The sequence below is a fragment of the Dioscorea cayenensis genome, chromosome 1, assembly GCF_009730915.1.
Source record: "Dioscorea cayenensis subsp. rotundata cultivar TDr96_F1 chromosome 1, TDr96_F1_v2_PseudoChromosome.rev07_lg8_w22 25.fasta, whole genome shotgun sequence".
NCBI classification, from domain to species: Eukaryota; Viridiplantae; Streptophyta; class Magnoliopsida; order Dioscoreales; family Dioscoreaceae; genus Dioscorea; species Dioscorea cayenensis.
In genome coordinates, this window is record NC_052471.1 from 15,190,411 (window position 1) to 15,214,539 (window position 24,129).

The window sequence follows — 24,129 nt, forward strand, 5'->3', positions numbered from 1 at the left end:
ATTGTCTAGTACATGAGAGTAGGTCACATCTACATGTACAACTCAACAAAGAATTAAGGATCTCTATGTTTTATAGTTCTAGATATAAAGAACAATGAGCAAAGACATAAATCAACCCAATGCATTTCAAATAAAAGTATAGCATCCAAAATACATGAAGAACCTCCCAAGGTTCACCTACATCTGGTGGCCTTGGGGGTCTAGTGTGCCATCAAATAAACAAGTATAACAAACTCAATAAAAATAAGAAACAAATGCATAAGTGGCACTTCTTTATCCGAATGAAGAAGAATAAGAGCAATGCTAGCTGAATGACGCTTCCTCTAGCCCAATGAATGATGAATGCTCTTTCTCCCTTAATGATGAAGCTCTCCTCTTGAAGTTCAAGCCATTGATCACCTCTAAGCCTCAATCAAAGCTCTCTAAAGATGTCTTCATTCTCCTCCTTCTTCCTCCCAATTGTTGGCTGCCCAAAAAAGTCCTTAACAAAACCCTCCAAATGTTCTCTTATACCCCCAAGCATACCCCCTAAATGGAGGTCGTATGAGACTCAAAAATGAGACTCTGAACTCCCAAAAAGACATCCATTCCGTGTCAATAAGGGGGTCCATACTGGGTCAATGAGGGGGTCTATGATGGACTCATTGAGACAGTATAAATCAAGCAAAACCACATCTTTTTTTTGCTATAGTGTTCATCCCAGGGTCAATCCCAGGCAACATTGAGGCCGTATGGCTTGGATCAATTCCTGCCTTGAAAATCGTCAAGGTGCTATAGTTGTTGCTACAGTGCTATAGCTTCAGTGTCACCAGTACAGTACTCCAGCTACAATAATTTGCTACAGTAAATATGCTACAGTGTCATGACCTAGTTTTCTTCTCTTTTTTCACCCGAATCGTATCTCCCTATCTTCCATGGCGTTTTCATGCCCTCCAAAGCAAATATTATGCAATTAAGCATAAAACATGCATCAATCTTTATTAAAGTACATGCTAACAATAAGAAATACATATACTAAAATACGTACATTTAGACACTTATCACTTTTTCTACCGGTGTAGTAGCTTTCACTCATCCCATGAGGTAGCTCTTTCTCTCATTAGGGCATAACTAGTATCCTACTTATGAGAGTAGCTTTATACTTCATAGGTGGTACCGCTTTCCATCCCAATTGCACAACCAAATAATTATACCAAGGTGGTTCAGTGAATCTTAACAAACAAAAACAACTCGAGCATATAAAAGTAAAACAATGAAATACAACTCAAGACAAAAAATAAAAGATAAACTGAGAAGGAAGATCCTTTCTGAGCATACAAGTTCAAAAGATGATTGACACGTGTTCGAATATGCGTGTAAACCGCAAGTGCACTGGTGTCGAAGTAATAATTACCCCGGTGAGTGGGTAGTCAAATCCACAGGGAACAGGGCTACTAGTACTAACTTGTTCTCTACTTTCTAGCCTAAGGATAAATGCAAAGGTGTGGTGATCTAATGTGCAAAGAAATGAATACTGGAGATGAATATGTAAGGATGAAATGGATGGAGATCTCAATCAGTAAAAGTGGGGTATTCGGGCAATGCTCCTCCTAGGATTCAGGCATTAGGTACCGGATAAGCAAAGTGTTTCTATGATGAGTAAGTTAAGTCGTGGAAATCAAAATGTAATCAGATCCGGCCTCCCGATCACCGATACTAGTCCCCTACGAGGTCCCGGTGGAGAAATCGCTCAATCTCAACACCTCACACCACATATGACTACAAAACAGTCTAGGGATTCCATGAGGTGTATCCGATTCCTAAAGATTGATCCAACCATAATTCCCCGTGAAGGATCCTAACCCTCTACAAGGTCCCGGCGGAGAAATCTCTCAATCCCACGCCTCACACCAAATATTGTTGCATAGAGCTTAGGGAACGGAGATAGAATACACTCAATCAGAAGGGAGAGGAGACACACCACTATCTCATGACTCATCCTCTCAACCCTCTTTAACCTTGAAGTTCTAACTCTAATGGAGACCTCTCTCACATCAAAGTAACAAATCATTCAAATCCAATCAACCACAAGGATTAATTAAATAAGCAAGCAATGAGAATACAAGATTAAAACTTAATCAAACTCGGATTAAATAGAAACACTAAGCAAATCCACAAAAGATGAGAATCCTAGGGTTCACAAGCCCAAATACCCTCTACGGTTTTAGCTCTCCATGGAGCAACATACAAAACACACCATCAATGAATGAAAGTACATTAAAACCATAGAAATAAACCCCCTTATATATGAACTGATGGCCTTGATGGAGAGCTTCGACTTCTTAAAGGACCCACTCCGTAGCTAGGTCCACCGGTGGCTTCCTTGATGCTATGACGGAGGAGGAATTGATCAAAGTTGGTGACGAAGCGCCTCCTAAGCCGCAAAGACCTCCTCTCCAAACCCTAGCCGTCTGACCCCTCAAGAGCCGCACAAAAGATGATAAAGAATAGGGCAAAACAGCTATTTATAGGCATTAGATCACGTCTGTCACGTGCCCCACGCGCCCACGTGGGCTACAGGAATTTCCACGCGGGCGCGTGAACAACAATTTTGCTACAATACTGCTGCAGTGAAATCGCTACAATAAAATTGATACAGTACTTTTCACAAAAAATGATCCGAACACTCTTCTCTTGAGGCCACATGTCTGGGCACACATCCATGTGTAGGCTATAAAACTTTTCTTCATCGACGTATCTTTGAGAGGTCTTGCAATCTTCATAAAGAGAAGGAACATGAAGATGTGGCTGCCTTTGTACACTTCCCAATAGTGAATTGACTTGGATTTTCTTGGAAGTTGGCACACATCTCCATGTTTATGAACTCCACTCGTGTCTTGGTCTTTGAATTGAACAAGAACTCCCAACATTGTGTCTTTATAGCCTATCTTTGCTTCCTTTTTACTCTTCAAGGCATTCACAACCTATATGCATAAAAGAACACCAAATACACAATATGAGACATAAACCATAGTAAAAATGATGCTCAATGCATGTAAAACATATATAAAAATATGTCTACTCAAGCACTTATCAATGATGTAAAATTAAAATACGAAAACATAAAGAAATGAAAGACACATCTAGCATCGGTGTCGCGCACTTGCTGTTCTGCTGCTGCTGGTGAAGATACTGGAACTGGTGGATTGGCTGGTGCTAGAATGGGTGAGGATGGTGCTAGAGATACTTGACTGGTCCTCGGTCTCATGAAGAACGGTGAGGTGGCGTCTCACTCTAGTAACTGCTATAGGGTGTTGTGATGTGCCATCACCTCTGTATGCTGCACAACCTATGTGGCACGAACCTCGGCGATCTTAGTCCGTAACACCCCTACAACACTCTCGTACCTCCAAAGCAATCATAAGCTCGAGATGGGCATAACATCTGCACTAGTGGAGGGCGCTTGTGCAGTAGGGTTGCCTCTGCCTACGCATGCTGTCTTTGGCTCCAGCACTGGCTATGACCCCTCTCCTGTGTCTCCCTCGACCTCGGCTATCTCATAAGGGGGCATGATCATCATATACACTCTGGATCTGCATCTCTTGACCATCCCCATCAATCTCATAGTGTTTATGCTAAGTGGACTTGGTAGGATGGCCTTCTCGGCCCCTCTAATACCGTCTAACAATCCCATCCCCATGATAAGTCTAGTGATGTGGGGGCCTGAGAACAGAACACTAACTCTGTCATAATGGCCCTTTTGATGAAAATACTCAGCCAAATATGCCCTAGATGAATCGACTCACTCTAGACCATCAAAAATAAATAATGTAGCTCTTGCCGACTCAAAAAACCTGTGTTATCGCCTAGGCCACTCACTGATCTACTGAGCACTACATATATGTGTCTGTAGCTCGGCCAGGACATGCGCGTGGCCTTAGACACTCCTGGCTCGTATTGACCATGCCCACAGAAAATCTTGTACGCTTTCTAAAGAGTAAAGCTGCTCGGATAATCAGTTCGTAACCTCTTGTACTCCTCAGTGTCAGTAAACGCCTCGTCATACAATCCCATCATGATAAAAAACTATGTAACACTCATACTGTAATGATGTCCAAATGCTCATAATTGCACGTTGTCAGCACTATCGAATCTGGAATATAACTGGTCGAACTTAAAAGACCCTAGAACCTCCAGCGTCAATGTGTGGATAGCTAGCTCTTGAATCGATAATAACCTCCTCTATCTTCCTATATCCAACAGCTCCTCGAGGGGCATTCACATACCCCTTTGTCTTCTCAGGATGGTGAGGTTTTCTCTGTAAGGAATCATACGGGCGTGTGGGAATTACCCACGCCCCGTGTGTAATGCTTAAGGTCAGATACACGCCCTTGTGTCTTCTCGGGATAGAGTTCTGAATGTCTGCAGAGAAACACACGCTCGTGTAGAAATTCCACACTGGCGTGTGACCATCACGAGGTCGTTCATAGGGGTAGACACATGCCCCTGTGTCCTCTTAGGATGAGTTCTGAACGAAAAACACACGGCCGTGTGGAATTTCCATATGGCTGTGTGTCTTCTCTAGATGACTTAGAAAAATTTTTAGGCTTTGCAGAAAATTTCTGAACATCTATAAATGCTCAAATGACCAAGAAACTTCGCCACATGCAATAAGGCACATGATAATAGCAATGATCCACAAGAAAAAAATAGGAATTTGCATGTAAAAATCAAGACACCAACACTCAAAGAATTATTCATGTAAGTTCTAACTAAAAACTAGAAAAATAGAAAAGACTTGGATTGCCCCCCAAGAAGTGTTTTTTTAACATCACTTAGCTTGATGTACCTTACCTAAACTCACAGGAGTTCTTGAGCAAAGGTTTACCTCTTACCCATGACTTTAAAGCATGATGATCACAATCCTTTTAGGGTAGAGGGGGAGTTATCTAGCATGTTACCACATGATGGTACGTCACACTCGACTCGTTTTCTGCACATCCCCAATAGCCTTTGGGGCATTTCTTGTGGTGTTTTTCTTGCTTGCTTCATCTTCCTGAGCATCTTCTTCATAATCCCCGGGGTAGATGGTACTTTTTTTCCTTGACAAGGCCCCTTGCGTATGTCCCGTAAGTGCACGGGTTTGTCGAACTAATAAAATCCTAGATGAGTGGGGTATCGTATCTACAGGGAGCAGGGAATAAAAATAGTTAAATTATTTCTTAACTAAGGGAAAGATGAATGGTGATATGTGTGACAAGATATGTAATAACAAAAGTAAAAGAACAAGAAAGAGAGCACAAGTAAAGGAGAAGGTAAGGCAATGGATATAAAATATAAATGGGGTACCCGGATATTGTTCTGCCTAGGATAATCATTTCAAGTGCAAGAACCCTTTATTATACTTTCTAACTGATGCAATAATGAGTCATGGAGATCCTTAAATACATGGTCCAAAATCTAAGGTCAACCACGCCTAACTCTATACATGTCCCGGAGGAAAAATTGAATAACCTCTCAACCTCACACTCGTACAGAATTGCAATGAGTTCTAGGGATTCCAAGTGATAAATCCTCTTTCTAGATGTAGACCTAACCCTTTGGTCCATGTGGAAGGTCCCTAGCCATAATTAAGCCCTAGGTGCTAAAATCACTTCAACGCTTCACTACGCTGCACCCGCAACTAAGCCCCAGCGGAAGGTCATTATTTAGCCCATTCACTCTACTATGACCGCAAAGAACTTGAGGAAATAGAGGTAGAATAAATCATACCGGAGGGGAAAGGGGACGCTCCGCTACCTCTCGACTCACCTCTCAACCCTCTCCAATCTATCTTTGTCTAACTCTCGTGGTGTATCACTCACTCACAAAAGTTAGCAACAAGAACTGTCAACCATAGTGTCACTCTAAGGGAGTATTCACACAATCAAGCATTCAAGATTGGAACTCAAATAAAACATCAATTAATTGAAAGCATAATAAAGATGTTCAAAGGAACGAATACATCCTAGGGTTCACAAATACCCAAGAACCCACTAGGGGGTTTAGCTCTCCATGGAGCTAATTACAATAAATGAAATCAAATGTAAAAGCAAAGAATCCATAGAAAACCCAATCGATAGTCATGGAGATGGTCTTGTTGAGAGTCCTCCACTCGTCCAAGGGTCCCTTTGTCCGACCTAGGATACACCTCGTCGGATTGGTGCTGACGAAAGCTCTCCCACTAACCTTCTTCCAAACAGAGTGCGATGTTAGAGCTGTAGAACCTCTCCAAATCCCTAGCCAATATCTCTCAAAACACTAGCCGAAGCCCTTTCTCAAGTTGGGGAAAAGATGGATAAAAGAATGCTAAATCGGGGCTGAAATCGGCTTTTAAAGCGCTGGAATCGGGAATTTACAAGCCCCTTGTGAATTTTTCACATAGACGTGTGGAATTAACGCACGCCCGTATGGAGTCTTTATTTTTATCCTTCTTCGACCGGATGTAAATGAGACTGCCATGTTGTTTTTGCTATAGTGTTTGCTGCATTTCCATGCTACAGTACCGCTCGAAACACTCCTGAATCCATGCTTTCATCGTGTTAACGTAAATGGCCACATGTTTACATCGTCGATAGCTTTGCTTCTTCAATAATGTAAATGTTGGTGGAGATTGTGTTATACATGCACAAGCTGGAATGCTTGAATGTGGTTGCCCTTGTGCCCCTCCAAATCATTGTGCTAGCTTGAATACGAGGAGGTTGACACACATTCCCGCATTTCGAACCCGACTTATGTCTTCACGTTTGAACCTTCTCAAGATTTCCTCTAAATGGTGCATTTACGATCCACATTGGCTTCTTCGTCTAATATTCAGCTTCACAACCCTATATGCATGAAAGTAACATAAATACACACATATTAGCCTTAACACCCAATAAAAGTAATGCTCATCATAAGGAAAAAACACTTTGCATTTTTATCGCACAAGCACTTATCATTCCTCTAGACCAAGCATCAAGACTTCTTCATTCTCCTCTCCTTTGTCTAGCAACCGCTCGTATGGCTCCGGGTTCATCATTTCCTGCATATATTCATCAATTAGTTCATCGATAGTGTCAAGAAAGTAATGAGTAACATCAAAGTCAAGAGAATGTTGCATGGCATCGGCATGGTGGTGTGTAAGCTTGTCGTCTCTAACCCTCAGTGCCAATTCTCCGCAGTCCATGTTGATAAGTGCCTTGGAAGTGCGTAAGAATGACCTCCCAAGTATGAAATGAACATCTATATCCTTATCGACATCCAACACTACAAAGTCTAGAAGAAATATGTACTTGTGAACTTTAACAAGCACATCTTCAATGATGCCCCTCAGATGTCTCACCGTTCGGTCCGCCAATTGCAATGTCATCCGAGTGGGCCTAGGCTTTCCCAAGCCTAGCTTCTGACAAAATGAGTACGACATGACGTTGATACTATCCCCTTAATCTGCTAATGCCATCTCTTCACTCATGCTACAAATGTTGCACGGAATAACAAAGCTTCCTGGGTCTTTATTCTTGTTGGGCATATTCTTTTGCAACACCACCGAACAAGAGGCATCTAAGATCACCGATGCACTTTCCGCCAACTTGCTCTTGTTGGTCAAAAGATCCTTCAAAAACTTTACATACGGAGGTATTTAGGAATGTAAGAGAGAAGAAAAAAGTGGCATGTCTCCATGAGATTAATGCGGTTACATTGTTGGCGGCACAAGTGGAGTCATTACGTAAGAAGTTAGACACTCTAGCTTCTCCTAGATTGGTGGCCATAACGAATTATAATGGATGTGGAGGAGGCCATGCTCTATCCGATTGCCCAATAGCTAATGGTGGTACATCCCCCATGGAACAAGTTGATTTTGTAGGTAATGCGATGAGGGACCAAGGAAATTCATATGGTAATACCTACAATCCGTGTTGGAGGAGCCATCTGAACTTTTCTTGGAATAATCAAGGGAAATAATAGGCCACGGCACCACCGGGTTTCCAACATCAATAACAAGCCTCGAACATGGAGAACCGACTTTCAAGCTTGGAGACCTGAATGACCTACTTAGAGAAAGCTTTGACACGATTAGTCCAATCATCGGATACAAGGATCCAATCGGTCGAAGCTACACTTCACAACCACACAGCATCATTAGGAAATCTAGAAAATCAAGTCAGGCAAATTATGAAGTCATTGTCCGAGAGGCCACAAGGAAGCTTGCCTAGTAACACAGAAACCAATCCGAGAGAACATGTGAAGGTGATCACTTTGAGAAGTGGTCGTGAGGTTGAATGTAGGCTTCAAAGTGAGAAGACCAATGTTGAAGCACCCGAGGTCATGGAGGTTAAGGAGAGAGTAAACAAAAAGAAAGAGGTGGCACCCCCACCTTACAAGCCAAAAATCCCTTATCCTTCAAGGTTGAAGAATGAGCAAAATGATGAGCAATACAAGAAGTTCATGGGTCCATTCAAGAAATTGCACATCAACATTCCTTTTATGGAGGCATTGTTCTATTGGTAGCTATTCAAACCCATTTCTTCAATCAATTATCGTGCTTCTCTTGGGGTCTTGCTATTAAGGTGCCTCTAGCTGCTGCATCAAGTAAATGCTTTGTGCTAGGGTTCAACCCGTTGTAAAAAATATGAATAATCATCCACTCGGGGAACCTATGTTGAGGGCACTTCCGAGGAGCTCCTTGAACCTCTCCCATGTCTCAAATAGAGACTCCAAGTCCATTTGCACGAAGGAGGATATTTCATTTGTAAGCTTTGCAGATATTCCGGGTGGGAAATATCAGCCAAGAAAAGCTTCTACCATCTCCTCCGATGTGGTGATTGATGCTCTAGGTAATGAATGTAGCCATTGCTCCGCTCTCCCCTTCAAGGAAAATGGGAAGGCTCTCCACTTGATGCATCATTGGTAACACAATTGATCTTGAGCATGTCACACACTTCCATGAAATTCTCTATGTGAATGTTTGGATCCTCATCGGCGAAACCATTAAACTGTGCGGACTATTGTATTATGTGGGATGAATGCCAGCTTTAGCTCAAAAATGTGAGCAGTAATCGATGACCTCATAATACTAGACTGTGTGCCCAAAACTGAAGATCTGGCATAATCTGAGAGTGTCCTCTATTGCTCATTCTGTTCAGCCATATTATCTGACCATTCAATTTCTACCTCAGCTGGGATCTGACGGTTCTTGCACATGTTCTTTACCCCTTCTACAAAGTATTCTTTCAAGTTCAGGATCTCCTTCAACCAATGTCGAAGGGTTCCCTCAGGTCATAACCTGGAGCTACAACCAAAGAAAGAAAAACAAATAAGAACGATGATAGAGTAAGAAAGTGTGAAATAAAATGAATGATAAGTAGCTAAATGGCAAAATGGAAAGTGTTTCCAAAATGCCTATTCCCTGGCAACGGTGCCAAAAACTTGACAACACCCCTTGCATGTTACCCGCAAGTGCATGGATTTATCGAAGTAATAAATTCCCGGGTGAGTGGGGTATCGTACCCACAGGGAATAATGATTAGAAACAACAGGATTGCTATTTAAGTATGATGAAGATGAATCAATGATAGCGTGAATAAAATTGATGTGAAAAGAACTAAAAGAAATAAGAAAGAGAGGCATGATAAAATGAGAGGAAAGGCAATCGATAAAAAGTGGGGCACTCGGACATTGCTCCACCTAGGACTATTGCTTCAAGTGCAAGACCAACTATTATATCTCCTAACTGATGCTTAAGGAGTCAAGGAGATCCTAAAATACATGGTCCTAAACCTAAAGTCAACCATGACTAACTCTACACTATGCTTGGTAGAGAAATCACTCAGTCTCAACACCTCACACTGTGTACAGTTGCAAGAAGCTCTAGGGATTCCAAGTGATAGACCCTATTCCTATATATAGATCTAACCCTTTGGTCCAGGCGAAAGACCCCTATTCATAATTAAGCCCCAGATACTAAGGATTACTTCAGCGCTTCACTCTCTTACTATGCAACTAAACCTCAGCGGATTTCCTCTCTTAGCACTTCACTCTATTATAACTGGAAAGAACTCTAAGAACATGGAGGTAGGATAAATCAAACTGGAGAGGAAGGGGGACATTCTGCTACCTGTCGACTGACCATCTCAATTCTCTACAATCTAGCATTGTCTAACCCTCATGGTGTGTCACTCATCCATAAGGGCTACCAAGATGGACTCTCAACCCTAGTGTCACTCTATGGGAGAAATCATTCAACAAGTATTCAAGAATGCAAAGTGTGATAAGAATGCGAAGTGTTCTTTCCTTATGATAAACATTAATTTTATCAGGTTTTAACGCTAATATGTGTGCATTTATGTTACTTTCGTGCATATAGGGTTGTGAAGGTGAATATTAGTGAAAGAAGCCAATGTACATCGTGAATTTAGCATCTGGAGGAAATCTTGAGAAGGTTCAAATGCTAAGATATAAGGCGGGTTCAAGATGCGAGAATGTCTGCCAACCACCTTGTATTCAAGTTAGCAAATCGATTTGGAGGGGCACAAGGGTAGTCACATTCAAGCATTCCGGCATGTGCATGTATAGCAAGATCTCCACCAATGTGTCTATTTATTGAAGAAGCAAAGCGATCTACGGCATAAACGTCTGCCCGTTTACGTTACCTCGATGAAAGCATGGATTCAGTAGTGTTTTGGGTCGGCACTATAGCAGGGTACTACAGCAAACAATATAGCAGGTACTATTCACAGACGCCGAAGAAGGAGTAAAACTTAGAATCCACACGGGCGTGTGAAAATTCTACACGCCCGTGAGAAAAATCCACAGGGGCGCCCTCATGGGCATGTGGATTCTTGATTCCAATTCTAATTAAGGCCGATTTCAGCCCCGATTTGAGGATTCTTTTCTCAATCTTTTCGCCAACTACAGTGAGGGTTTTGGCTAGGTTTTTGAGAGGTATTGGCTAGGGATTTGGAGAGGTTCTATGGCTCCAACATCGCACTACGTTTGGAAGAAGGTTAGTGAGAGAGCTTTTTTCGGCACCGATTCGGTGAGCTGTATCCTAGGCCGGACAAAGGGACCTTTGGACGAGTAGAGGACTCTCCACAAGACCATCGCCACGACTATTGAGGTGGGTTTTCCATGGATTCGTTGCTTTTACATTTGATATCATTAATTGTAATTAGCTCCATGGAGAGCTAAACCCCCTAGTGAGTACCTGGATATTTGTGAACCCTAGGATGTATTCGTTTCATTGAACCATTTTATTATGCTTTCAATTAATTGATGTTTTATTTGAGTTCCAATCTTGTATGCTTGATAGTGTGAATACTCCCTTAGAGTGACACTAGGGTTGAGAGTTCTTGTTGGTAACTCTTATGACTGAGTGACACACCACGAGAGTTAGACAAAGCTAGATTGGAGAGGGTTGAGAGGGTGACTCGAGACTTATCGGAGCATCCCCTTTCCCCTCTGGTGTGATTTATTCTACCTCCATTTCCTCGAGCTCTTTGCGGTCATAGTAGAGTGAATGGGCTAAGGGATGACCTTCCGCTGGGGCTTAGTTGCAGGGGCAACGAAGTGAAGCGTTGAAGTGATTTTAGCACCTAGGGCTTAATTGTGTTCATGGACCTTCCACCTGGACCAAAGGATTAGGTCTACATCTAGGAACGGTGAGACATAAGAGAGGCATCATTGAAGACGTTCTTGTCAAGATGGACAAGTACATTTTTCCTATTGACTTTGTAGTGTTGGATGTCGATGAGGATGCGGATGTACCTTTCATACCTAGGAAGAGATTCTTGCGCACTTCTAAGGCATTAATTGACATCTATGGTGGAGAGCTGACACTGAGGGTTGGAGATGATAAGCTCACATACCCCCTCCCCAAAGCTATGCAGCATTGTCTTGAGTTCGATGATACTTTGTATTTTCTAGACACTACTTGTGAAATTGTTAATGAATACATGCAGGAAATGTTCAACCCGGATCCATATGAGGGTTTGTTCGACCAAGAGGTGGACAATGAAGAAGTAATGATGCTTGGTCCAACAGAAGAAGTACCATCTACTCTGAGGATCATGAAGAAGGGGCTTCGGAAGATGAAGAGAGCTACGAGACACCATCGGAAACGCTCCAAGGCTGTTGGAGATTGGCGTTAACCGAACAAATTTGATGAACCTTTACTAGGTGGTCCTAAGCCCGATAATTCACCCTCTACCTTCAAGAGACATTGCTCACCATGCTTTCAAGATATGGGTAAGAGGGCAACCTTCATATATGAACCTCCGTGAGGTAAGACAAGGTACGTCAAGCTCAGTGACATTAAACAAGCGCTTCTTGGGAGGCAACCCAAGTGTTTACTATTTTCTTAGTTGAGTATTTTAGTGTTTGCATGAATAAAGTGTTGAGTGTTGGTGTCTTGAGTTTTAGATTCTTTTGCTGTGTTTTATAGTTGGGTTTTAATGCCATCATGTGTTTTCCTATGGTTTTGGCGAAGTTTTGGTCACTTGAGCTAGTTTCTCATGTTTTTCACTGGTGTAGTTTGCATAATAAGCGGGCTCTGAGTGTGTAAACATGTTCAGGAATTTTCTGTAGAGCCTGCATAGTTTTTAATGCATCCAGAGAAAATGCACGGGCTTGTGAAATTTCTGCACGCCTGTGGATTTGTACTGCGAGCTCATGTAGAGAAGACATAGGTGCATGGATACGCCCTTGTGAGTGACCTTGCGATTTCCGTATGCTTGTTGGTAATTTCCACACAGGCGTGCGTTTTCCTGCAGAGACTTAGCAAATTATCCCGATAGCGCATAGTGGCGTAGACTTGACCCTGTGGGCGAATCTGTGACAAACGCATGAGCCTGGGTATTTTCTACACGACCGTGCGGATCACTACAGAAGATCTCTCTCCATTCAAGAAGACATAGGGGCATGCATTCGCCTTTGTGAGTTGGGCCTGTAAATGTCCAAGGCCGTGCGTAATTTCCACATGGCCGTGCAAAACACTTAGATGATTCTCTCGGTTGGACAGAGAAGCCACAGGGGCATGCGCCTGCCCCTGTGGGTCCGGCGCACGGGCATGGGTATTTTCCCGCATGCCCGTATGGTTGCATTCACAGACAACGAGTGTTTTCCCGAGAGCACACAGGGGGGTGCATTTGCCCCTATGAAGCTCTACTGTGGAGGAGCACAGCGTGGGTAATTTCTGCACGCCCGTGTGGATGTGCAGAACACCAAGAGGCGCTAGTCCTTTTAAAGGATCGCCATTTTTTTTCATTCCCACAATCCCGATACGCCTGAGAGCACATTCACACTTCTTTCCGACTTCGTACAGCCATTTTTGAAGAGATTTTCACTTGCTTTTCCAACTAATTCAAGTTTTTCTTTTCATTTCAACTCGTCAGTAAGCCCTATCTCTTTGTTTTCTTCATCAATTCTTGATTTTAATCGATGAAACTCGTTAATGTTGCTTCGTTTCTACAATTCAACTGGTCATGCGTGTTTAGAACGAAGTTAGACGTAATTAAACGGTGTCTTGTTGGATTTTTGAAGCGCGGCCGTGCGTTTTTAACGCTCCGTGGATCCACACGGTCGTGCGGAAATTCCCCACGACCATATGGATTTCTACAACACTACTTATTTAGCTTGTTTGATTGATTTTCTTTCAAAATTTGCAGATCATGGCACCTCAGTTAGAGAAACAAGCAGATAAACGGCCGCGTGAGTCGTCTCCTGAGTCCGAGAGCACGAGATGCACAATCCCCGAGCATCAGGCTCGTTTCGTGCATTTGTCGAGACTTAGATTCGGATAGACTCTATTCATGGACACAAGCATATTGTGAGATATACAGCACGGAGGAGAGTTAACGAATGAGGTAGAGGAGTTAGTATCGGTCAGAGGTCGGGGACAGTTATTGATGATCAGAGACCCCGTCATCCGTACACTTACATTCGAAGTGTTATACTCATTTGAGTTCAACCATGTGTATGATGGTTTTGACAGCAATAATGCTATACAGTTCACAGTGCTCGGGGATCACTCTAGCATTAGTGTGACATAGTTTTCGATTAGACTATGGTTGTATGAGGAGGCATTTATGGGAACTGTGGAGTACACGCAGTTACTGCCAGATTATCTGGGTGCTTTGACGCCATAGAGGGTGTATGGAGTGTTATGCAGACATGCCCAGTATGAGCCAGGGATGTCCAAGGCCACGTGCCTTTCCCGACCTGCGTTTTGATTTTTGCATGCTGTTATGAGCAGGTCAGTAAACAGTCGTGGTGACAGTACTGGCGTCCTGAGCCGGCAGGAGCTCTTGTATCTGTATTTGATGGTTCAGCACACACCGATCCATTTGGGACACATCGTCGTAAAGCATATATGACATTAGGGGTAGTATGCTAGGTTGGGAGTGATCTTCTCGAGTCCGTACATCACGAGATTGGTTATGGGTATAGATCTTCTGACCGCGATTCGGGGGATAGAGAAGGCGAGTATACCTGCTCCTTTGTGCATTGAGACACTGTTCCTGTTTGGGATGGTTTGTACGGTCCGATCTAGTGTTTATGCCTTGATTATGCCGGCTCCAGAAATAGTTGAGGGGGATGAGGATGACGCTGGTTGATATGTGCTTGTGCGATATGAATGCAAACCATTCATTCCATATGTTGAGCATTACTTTTCTCGTGTTTTTACACTAATATGCGTGTTTTTATGTTACTTTCGTGCAGGTAGGGTAGTGAGGCCGATTATGAAAGAAAGAAGCCAATGTGGATCAAAATACATCGATTTTGGAGGAAATCTTGCTAAGGTTCAAACGCGAAGACATAGGTCGGGTGTGAGATGCTAGAGTGTGTGCCAACCTCCTCGTATTCTAATTGCCACATCCATTTGGAGGGGCACAAGGGCCAACCTCCTCTAGCATTCTGACGTATGCACATAGAACAAGAGCTCCACCAACTTGTCTATCATTGAAGAAGAAAGTGATCCACGATGTGAACGTGTGCCCGTTTGCGTTACCCCGATGAAATTATGGATTCGGGAAGCTATACAGGCCGGATACTGTAGTAGAGCACTGTAGCAGCAATGTTCACAACTGGCCGAGAAAACAGGAATTCTGAGAATCCACAATGGTGTGTGGAAATTATACATGCACGTGTGGAAATTCCACAGGGGCGTGTGTAAAATCCACAGGCCCGTGTGGTCGGCCGATTCCAGCCCTATTTAAAGCCGATTCAGCCCCGATTTCAGTATTCTTTTCTCCATCTTTTCCCCAACTTGAGAGAGGGCTTCGGCTAGGGTTTTGAGGGGTATTGCTAGGGTTTTGGAGAGGTTCTGGAGCTTTATCTTTTATATACTCGTGTTTTTTTGTTTTATTGAGCTTCACTGAAGCCCCTTGTGTATGTGTGCAGATGGTCTTGTCAACATGGGAATTAAGAACTTGTCATTGACACGGCCAAGTGCTTCGGCAAATGCAGCACTAGGAGTCAGGGAAGTATTGTTTTGATTGCTTCTCCCTTATTTGTTCTTGATTGGTATACATTATGTGTGAGCTTGCATGTGTACATTGGGGACAATGTACAGCTTAAGTGTGGGGGGGAGTTTCATAGTGCACATATCTTTTATATTAGTTTTGATTGATATACATGCTCACATAGCCAATGGCGGTTCACTTTAGTTGCAATGATTGCAATCTTTAGTTTAGGAGAATTTTTAACATTGAATCTTCTCAAGCTCTAGTTTTTGCTAGAATTTCTAGGAATGTTTGCCCGATTGACACTTGTTGCACTACTCAATTTTTAAACTGATTTGGAAACTAAAGTTTGATGTTAAAGGGACTAGTTATAGTTGTTTCTTTTGTTAATTCTTAATAAAAAAATGAAAAATGAAAAGAAAGAACCAAAATAGTTTTATTGTTTAGTTCTGCTTGTTGGGTAGAAAGAGCTACCGCCTAAGAAGTTTGAAGCTACTCTAATAAGTCGGATACAAGTTATGCCCTAATGAGAGAAAGAGCTATCTCACATGATGAGCGAAAGTTACCACTCCGGTAGAAAGAGCTACCACCTCCAAAGTGTGAAAGCCACCTTAGCAGCCGCTTTGGAAAGGGCCACCTTAGAGGACGTGTGAAGCTACTACCTAGAGGGGGTTTTCATTACTTCTTTTATGATTTTGTCTTCCTTATATGTTGTATAAGTGTCCCTTATGGACACATCTATATATGCGTGTAACCCGCAAGTGCACGGGTGTCGAAGCAATAATCCCAGATGAATGGGTATCGTATCCACAGAGAGTAGGTAATAAAAACACTTGAGTTGTTTCTTAACTAATGTGGAAGATGAGTAGTGATAAGTATGACAAAATATGAAATAATGAAAATAAAAACAACAAGATAGAAGGCACAAGTAAAGGAGAAGGTAAGGCAAGCGATAAAGATGGGGTACCCGGATATTGATCTGCCTAGGACAATCGTTTCAAGTGCAAGAACCGTCTATTATACTTCCTAATTGATGCAACAATGACTCGTGGAAATCCTTAATTACATGATACTAAATCTAAGGTCAACCATGCCTAACTCTATACATGTCCCAGAGGAAAGATTAAATAACCTCTAAACCTCGCACTCGCATAGAATTGCAATAAGCTCTAGGGATTCCAAGTGATAAACCCTATTCCTATGTATAGACCTAATCCTTTGGTCCAGGTGAAAGATCCCTAGCCACAATTAAGCCCTAGATGCTAAAATCACTTCAACGCTTCACTCCGTTGCACTCGCAACTAAGCCCCAGCCGAAGGTCATCCCTTAGCCTATTCACTCTACTATGGCCGCAAAGAACTCTTGGAACATGAAGGTAGGATAGATCACACCGGAGAGAAAAGGGGACACTCTGCTACCTCTCGACTCACCCTCTCAACCCTCTCCAATCTAGCTTTGTCTAACTCTCATGGTGTGTCACTCACTCACAAAAGTTGCCAAGAAGAACTCTCAACCCTAGTGTCACTCTAGGGGAGCATTCATACAATCAAGTCTCCAAGATTGGAACTCATAATAAAAATCAATTAATTGAAAGCATAATGAAGAGGTTGAATGAAACAAATACATTCTAGGGTTCACAAATAACCAAGTACCCACTAGGGGTTTAGCTCTCCATGGAGCTAGATACAATCAATAAAATCGAATGTAAAAACAAAGTATCCATAGAAACCCCATCGTTAGTCGTGGCGATGGTCTTGTGGAGATTCCTCTACTCATCGCAAGGGTCCCTTTGTCTTACCTAGGATACACCTTGCTGGATTGGTGCCGACGAAAGCTTTCCTACTAACCTTCTTCCAAACGGCGTGCGATGTCAGATCCGTAGAACCTCTCCAAAGCCCTAGCCAATACCTCTCAAAACCCTAGCCATCGCCCCATCTTAAGTTGGGGAAAAGATGCAGAAAAAAGAATGCTAAAATCGGGGCTGAAATTGGCTTTTAAAGGGCTGGAATCGGGAATCCACACGCCCGTGTGAGCACCCTTGTGGATTTTTCACACGGGCGTGTGGATTCTCTGTTTCCTGTTTTCTCTGGTGGCTGTGAATAGTGCTGCTCCAGTATTTTTCACACATGCTTTCATCGAGGTAACGCAAACGGGCACACGTTTACATCATGGATCACTTTGCTTCTTCAATAACGGACATGTTGGTGGAGATCTTGTTCTTTATGCACAAGTCAGAATGCTTGAATGTGACTGTCCTTGTGCACCTCCAAATTGTCGTCCTAACTCGAATACGAGGAGGTTGGCACACATTCCCGCATCTCGAACCCGACCTAGGTCTTCGCGTTTGAACCTTAGCAAGATTTCCTCCAAATTGGTGCATTACGACCCACATTGGCTTCTTTCTCTCATAATCGACCTCACAACCCTACCTGCATGAAAGTAACATAAATACACATATTAGCGTTAAAACCCAAGAAAAGTAATGCTCAACACAAGGATAGAACACTTTGTATTCTTATCGCACAAGCACTTATCAAACTCCCCCACACTTAAGCTTTTGCTTGTCCGCAAGAAAAAATTAAAACATTAAATGCATAGATGAAGAAGACATTAGAAGTCCTTGGCCTTAGGTTTAGCAAAGCATACCAAGAGTGCATTCTACAAGTACGAGAAATTTCAACACTAAAAACGTAAAATCAATGCTCTAGGTAAAAACTTGAATCAAAAAAGGGCGACAAACCCGAAATCGTGTAAGTGAGTGAACTCACTCAAGTCAACCCAAAGTGTTTTAATCAAAGTTCTATGTACAAGGGACTTATTTATCGACAAAATGTGACAAAAATTCAAAAAGGGTAGTAGCTTCACACATCCTCTAAGGTAGCACTTTCCAAAGCGGCCGCTAAGGTGGCTTTCACACTTTCATAGTGGTAGCTCTTTCTACAGGGGTGGTAGCTTTCACACATCCCATGAGATAGCACTTTCTGTCATTAGGGCATAACTAGTATTTGACTTATGAGAGTAGCTTCATACATCATAGGTGGTAGTTCTTTCCACCCAACAAGCACAACTAAACAACAAAACTATTTTGTTCTTTCTTTTCATTTTTCCATTTTTTTAGAATTAACACAAGAAACAACTAGAACTACTCCCTTATACATCAAACATGAGTGTCGAAAAGAGTTCCAAGAGTGAGTAGTGCAACAAGTGTCAATCGGGCAAAAATTCCTAGAAATTCAAGAAAAAACTAGAGCATGAAAACATTCAATGTTAAAAATTCTCCTAAACTCAAAAATATAATCAATGCAACTAAGGTAAACAGCCATTGGCTATGTGAGCATGTATATCAATCAAAACTAGTATAAAAGAGATGCATGCACTATGAAACTTCCCCCCACACTTAAGTTGTAGATTGTCCCCGATGTACACATGCAACCTCATTCATAATATAAATCAATTAGATCCAGATGTGGGAGAAGCATTTGATGGAGCTAAGTCCTTGGGAGTGTTGTTCCAATGGGTTGTGAAGCTCATACAGCGAATTGCCTATGACAAAGTGTCAATTCCCATGATGACAAGACCATCTGGACACATACACGAGGGGGTTCAGTGAATCTCAATAAAAACAAACATAATTCGAGTATATAAAAGATAAGACAATGAATACAACTCGAGATATAAAATGAAAATAAACTCAGAAGGAAAGTCCTTTCTGAGTATACAAGTCCAAAATAAAATGCGGAAGTAAAAGACGAGGAAAATAAAATTAAGTGTCGATGTCGTCCTTTTGATCCTCTACTTCTGCTGCTGCTGGTGATGAAGTACATGGTGGGTCATTTGGTGCCGGAATAGGGGATGGAGGTGCCAAAGAAACCGAGGAGGCCTGAGGAGTCCTCGGCCGCAGGACAAATGACGAGCTGACGTCTCGCTCTAAGATCTGCTGTAATGTGTCGAAACGTGCTATGAACTCCGTATATTGTGCGGCTTGTGTAACCCTAATATCGGCAATCTCTGCTCAGGCCTCTGCTACCTATATTCATATCACCCCCACAGCACTCTCAAGCATCTCAAAAAGATCCTAGGCTCGAGATGGTGAAAACATCCACACAGGGGGTGGGTCCTCTGTCACCGGAGGTGCCTCGGTTTCCATAGTTGCTGACTAAGGCTCGGGGATAGGCTGGGAAGCCTCGTCATCATCACCTTCCTTCTCGGCTATCTCTGGGGTCGGTAGAACCAGAGCATAAACTCCCATCCGAACGCTACGAACCATGCCCATCAATCTCATTGTCTCTAGGCTCAGTGGCGCAGGTATACTCGTCTTCTCGGCCCTGCGAATCGCGCCCAAGAAACCCATACCCAGAGCTAATCTCGTAATGTATGGACCCGAGAAGATCACTCCCAATCTGGCATACTGGTAATGATGTTGAATACACTCAGCGATGATGTGTCCTAGATGGATCTGTGTGCGTTGCATCATCGAATACAAGTATAGAAGCTTCTGCCGGCTAAGAACGCCAGTGCTATCACCACGGCCATTCACCGACTTGCTCATGATGGAATGTAGATATCGGTATGCAGGTTGGGAAAGGCACATGGCCTTGGACACCCTTGGCTCATACTGACCCTGACCACATAATGCTCTGTAAGCTCTCTGCAGGGTCAGAGCTCCATGATAATCTGTCGGTAACTAAGAGTACTCCTCAGTGTCTGTAAATGCCTTCTCGTACAAGCCGAGCCTTCTCGTAAATGCCCCTGTTCCTTCTCTGGATGAGCTCGCAATACAAAACCACGAGCGTGTGTTAATTCCACATGTCCGTGTGTTTCCTCTGGATGCCTTAGAAAATTCTATAGGCTTTGCAGAAAAATTCTGAACATGTTTACACACTCAGAGCCTGCCCCAATATGCAATTTATACAAGTGAAAAACATGAGAAATAGCTCAAACGACCAAAACTTCACCACATTCACATGAAAATACACTATGAACTTGAAAACCCATGATAAAATCATAGCAGAAATATAAAACATCAAGACACCAACACTCAACAATTTATTCAAGCAACACTAAACTACAAAATTGAGAAAATAGTAAACACTTAGGTTACCTCCCAAAGAGCGCTTGTTTAACATCACTTAGCTTGACATACCTTGTCTTACCTCGCGGGGACTCATAAATGAAAGTTGCCCTCTTACACATGGCTTGGAAACATGATGAGCAAAATCTCTTGAGGGTAGAGGGTGAATTGTCGGGCTTGGGACCGCCTAGCAATGATTCACTCGGTTTGTTCGGTTCACGCATGTCTCTAACAGCCTTGGAGCATTTCCGGTGGCGTCTCGTAGCCCTCTTCAATTTCCAGAGCACCTTCTTCAAGTTCCCCGAGGTAGATTGTACTTCTTCTGTCGAACCAAGCATCATTACTTTTTGATTGTCTTCCACTTGGTCGAACAAGCCTTCGTATGGATCCGGATTGGACATTTCCAGCATGTATTCATCAACAATCTCATCGGTAGTGTTTAGAAAATACCAAGTATCATCAAAATCAAGAAAATGTCGCATGGCTTCAGTAAGGCGGTATGTGAGCTTGTCATCTCCAACCCTCAAAGTTAGCTCTTCACCGTCCATGTCAATCAATGTCTTGGAAGTCCGCAAAAACGGCCTCCCAAGTATCAAGGGTACATCCGCATCCTCATCGACGTCTAGCACCACGAAGTCTACAGGAAATATTTACTTGTTCACCTTGACAAGCACATCTGCGATGATACCCCTCGGATGTCTCACCGTTCGATCTGCCAATTGCAAAGTCATCTGAGTAGTCCTAGGCTCGCCCAAGCCTAGCTTTTGAAAGAAGGTATATGGCATGATGTTGATACTGGCCCCTGAGTCCGGTAATGCCATTTCTTCAACTAGATTGCCAATATTACACGGAATGATGAAGCTTCCCGGGTCTTTCTTCTTGTTCGGCATGTTCTCTTACAAAACCGTCGAGCAAGATGCATCTAAAATCACTGAAGCACTCTCCTTTAACTTCCTTTTGTTGGTTAACAAGTCTATCAAGAATTTTGCATACTTAGGCATTTAAGCCAATGCTTCAACAAAACGAATATTAATATGGAGTTGTTTGAACAACCTCAGGAACTTCTTGTACTGTTCATCCCCTTGGTCATTCTTCAATATAGAGGGATAAGGGATTCTTGGCTTCAAAGGTGAGGGTGCCACCTCCTTCTCTTTGCTTGCTCGCTTCTCAACCTCTATAACCTCGGGTTAATGTTCATTTGGCTTCTCACTCAAAAACTTACCCTCAACCTCATGATCACTTCTCAAAGTTATCGCCTTCACATGCTCTCTAGGGTTGGTTTCGGTATTACTCGGTAAGCTTCCATGTTGCCTTCCGGATAGAGACTTCGCAATGTGCCCCACTTGATTTTCAAGATTATACAAAGAGGCGTTTGGTTGCGAAGTGTAGCCTCAACTGATTGAAATCTTATATCTAATGATTGCACAAACTTAGTTAAGGCCTTCTCCAAATCGTTCATTCGGGTCTCCAAACATGAAACTCTATTTTCCATGTTTATGGCTTGCATTGTTGTTGGAAACCTGGTGGCCCTATGGCCTTTTGTGGACCTTGGTTGTACCACGAGCAATTGGGATGACTACTCCAACACAGATTGTAGGTATTGCTGTATGGATTTCCTTGATTCCTCATGCCATTACCCACAAAATTGACGTTCTCAACTGAAGATGCATCACCAATAGATATCGGGAAATCGGAGGGAGCATGTCCTCCATCACACCTGGTGCAAGTAATCACGGCCGCTACTCTATTTGAAGTTAGAAGATCTAACTTCTTACTAAATGATTCCACTTGAGCCACTAACGAAGTCACTACATCTATCTCATGGAGACCGGCCACCTTTTTCTTCTCCCTGCCATTCCAGTGGTAGCTGTTTAACCCCATTTCGTCAATTAATTAACGGTCCTCAAAGGGGATCTTGCTACCTAGGTACCTCGTACTGCACCATCCAGGAGTTGCCTTGTACTCAGATTTAGACCGTCGTAAAAAGTTCGAACAATCATCCAGTCTGGGAATCCGTGTTACGGGCAGTTTCTCACGACCTCCTTGAACCTTTCCCATGTCTCAAATAGAGACTCCAATTCCAATTGTACAAAGGATGAGATCTCATTCCTAAACTTTACAGATTTTTTGGGAGGAAAATAACGGGTAAGAAAAGCTTCTACCATCTCCTCCCATGTGGTAATTGATGCTCTATTTAATAAGTGTAGCCACTACTTCGCTCTCCCTTTGAAGGAAATGGGAAGGCTCTCAACTTGATGGCATTATCCGTCACCCCATTTATCTTCAGCATATCACACACCTCGAGAAAGTTCTCTATATGACAGTTCGGATCCTCATTGGCCAAACCATTAAACTGTGCAGATTGCTGCAACATGTGAATGAATGCTGGCTTAATCTCGATGTTCTGAGCAGTAATCGGGGGACACACAATGCTCGATTATGTTACCAATACTGAAGGTCTGGCATAATCGGATAATGTCTACTATTCCTTATTCTGTTCTGCCATATTTTCAGATTCTTCTACTTCCAAATCAGCTAGACTAGACTGCTCTTGCACACGTTCTTTCCCTTTTCTTCTCAGTGTAAGTTCAAGCTCGGAATCTAATTCAATCAGTATGTAGGGGTTCCCTCGGGTCATAACCTTGAGCTACACGCATAAAGAACGAAAAAGAAATCAGAACGATGACAGAATAAGAAAATACGAAATAGAATAAATAAATGAATAGCTAAGAAAACAAAGTGTAAAGTATCTCTAGCGCTAACTCCCGATATGATGCCAAAAACTTGACACGTCAGGGTATATGCGTGTAAACCGCAAGTGCAGTGTCGAGTAATAATCCCGAGATGAGTGGAGTATCGTATCCAGAGAGTAGGAAATAAAGACACTTGAGTTGTTTCTTAACTAATGTGGAAGATGAGTAGTGATAAGTATAACAAAATATGAAATAAAGAAAATAAAAACAACAAGATACAAGGCACAAGTAAAGGAGAAGGTAAGGCAATAGATTAAGATGGGGTACCCTGATATTGATCTGCCTAGGATAATCATTTCAAGTGCAAGAACCCTCTATTATACTTCCTAGTTGATGCAACAATTACTCATGGAAATCCTTAATTACATGATTCCAAATCTAAGGTCAACCATGCCTAACTCTATACATGTCCCGGAGGAAAGATTGAATAACCTCTCAACCTCGCACTCGCATAGAATTGCAATGAGCTCTAGGGATTCCAAGTGATAAACTCTATTCCTATGTATAGACCTAATCCTTTGGTCCAGGTGAAATATCCCTAGCCATAATTAAGCCCTAGATGCTAAAATCACTTCAACGCTTCACTCTGTTGCACTCGCAACTAAGCCCCAGAGGAAGGTCATCCCTTAGTCCATTCACTCTACTATGGCCACAAAGAACTCTTGGAAAGTGAAGGTAGGATAGATCACACTGGAGAGAAAAGGGGACACTCCGCTACCTCTCGACTCACCCTCTCAACCTTCTCCAATCTAGCTTTGTCTAACTCTCATGGTGTGTCACTCACTCACAAGAGTTGCCAAGAAGAACTCTCAACCTTAGTGTCACTCTAGGGGAGCATTCATACAAT

The 24,129-nt window shown here is 42.6% G+C and overlaps 2 non-coding genes across 2 annotated transcripts; both read left to right on the forward strand.

The window, feature by feature from the left end:
- The first annotated feature begins 8,651 nt into the window (after nucleotides 1-8,651).
- LOC120267074 lies at nucleotides 8,652-8,757 on the forward strand. Its single transcript, XR_005538394.1, has one exon. It is a non-coding gene; the product is annotated as a small nucleolar RNA R71 (small nucleolar RNA).
- A 13,782-nt stretch (nucleotides 8,758-22,539) lies between these two features.
- On the forward strand, nucleotides 22,540-22,646 carry LOC120267376. The gene has a single exon (XR_005538449.1). It is a non-coding gene; the product is annotated as a small nucleolar RNA R71 (small nucleolar RNA).
- Nucleotides 22,647-24,129: the final 1,483 nt, after the last annotated feature.